Here is a 2,020-nt window from a genome sequence, read left to right as displayed (position 1 = left end):
CCGGCCGGTGTCTCCCCTACCCCCGCGGGCCCCACCACACACGAACCTCCGGGGCCGCCGCCGCTGCCGGACCCCGCCGGGGCTGGACGCGGCCTACGCTCCCCTACGGGGCACAGACCCAACCGGCTCCCCCCGGCCCAGCCCGACACGGGTCCCTACAGCCGCCAGCGCTGCCCAGGCCCGTTCCGGTGCCCTCAGGGCCGCTCCCGGTGCCTCCCGGTGCCCCTCATCCCGCCTCACCGGCGCCTCCCGGCCCGCGGGGCGGCAGCGCCCTCCACTCCCCTCAGCCGCCGCACCGGATCTGCCGCCAGCACGCACTGCGCATGCGTCCTACAAACCCCGCCCCACCCCCTGCCCCGTCCAGCCAATCACAACCCGAGGCGCTGCCCGGCTCCGGCCAATCCCGACCCCGCTCATCTTCGCTTCGCCCAATTACGACCCGCCTTTGCAATCCGCCCTCTCTCCCCGCTCCGCCCGATGCCGGCCCGGCCATTAATCCGGCCCGGCCCCTCCGCCTCGCTCCACCCAATCCCGACCCGTTCATTCAATACGGCCCCGCCCTCCCAGCCCCCTCTTGCCCAATCACAGCTCGTCCTTTCAATCCTCCCTCTCTCCCTGCTCCGCCCGATGCCATCCCGGCCATCAATCCGGCCCCGCCCCTCCTCCTCACTCCACCCAATCCCGACCCGCCTCTTCAATACAGCCCGCCCCCTCGGCCCCGTCTCGCCCAATCAGAGCTCGCCCTTTCAATCCGGCCCCGGCGACCCCGAGGCCCCGCTCTCTCCGCCGCCCCGGGGGTCTCCACACCCTCCCTGGGCAGCCTCTGCCAGGGCTCTGCCACCCTCACCCCAAACAAGTTCTTCCTCACATTGGAGTGGAACTTCCCATGGTCCAGCTTGTGCCCGTTGCCCCTCGTCCTGTCACTGGGAACCACTGGGAAGAGTCCGGCTCCATCCTCCCTCAACCCACCCTTTAGATCCTTGTCAGCATGAAGAAGGTCTCCCCTCAGCCTTCTCTTCTCCAGGCTCAGGAGCCCCAGCTCTCTCAGCCTTTCCTCATCAGGGAGATGCTCCAATCCCTCCATCATCTCTGTTGCCCTACGCTGGACTCTCTCCAGCAGTTCCCTGTCTCTCTTGAACTGGGGAGCCCAGAACTGGAGGCAGGATTCCAGTTGTGGCCTCCCCAGTGCAGAGCAGAGGGGGAGAAGGACCTCCCTCCACCTCCTGGCCACACTCTTCCCTCCGCAGCCCAGGATCCCATTGGCCTCTTGGCCACAAGGGCCCATTGCTGGTTCATGGAGAGTTTACTGGCCACCAGGACCCCCAGATCCTTCTCAGAAGCACTTTCCAGAAGATCCACCCCTAACTTCTAGTGGTGCCTGGGGTTCTTCCTCCCCAGGTGAAGGACTCTACCCTTGCCCTTGTTGAACCTCAGGAGGTTCTTCTCTGCCACAGCCAGGACTCAATCCACCTCACTGCCCCAGGGCAGGGCACAAAGCACAAAGGATGTCACCATAGGGGGCTGCCGTGTCCCACACCCCCTCCCCAGCCAGAGCAGGGGCCAGGGGCATCTGGAGTTTCCTGAGGGGGTGCATCCTTCCCCCACCCTCCGTTGTCACCAGCCAACTTGGTGAGGATACACTCAGTCCCAACATCCAGGTTATTGATGAATAAGTTGAACAAAGCTGGACTGAGTATTGACCCCCTAGGGGACACCACTGGTCACAGGCCTCCAACTCGACCTTGCTCCATTAATGAGAATGACATTATCGCTGACAATGACAACCCCCTGAGTTGTGTCACGCAGCCAGGACTCAATCCACCTCACTGCCCCAGGGCAGGGCACAAAGCACAAAGGATGTCACCATAGGGGGCTGCCGTGTCCCACACCCCCTCCCCAGCCAGAGCAGGGGCCAGGGGCATCTGGAGTTTCCTGAGGGGGTGCATCCTTCCCCCACCCTCCGTCCCCCCATGTCTTGTGCCCATTGCTCCCCCCACCCAGGATTAAAGGACAAGGCAAA

This window comes from Calidris pugnax, unplaced genomic scaffold (genome assembly GCF_001431845.1).
Source record: "Calidris pugnax isolate Ruff unplaced genomic scaffold, ASM143184v1 scaffold265, whole genome shotgun sequence".
NCBI lineage: Eukaryota > Metazoa > Chordata > Aves > Charadriiformes > Scolopacidae > Calidris > Calidris pugnax.
The sequence above is the reverse complement of the archived record's forward strand: the minus strand, read 5'-3'. Positions refer to the sequence as shown.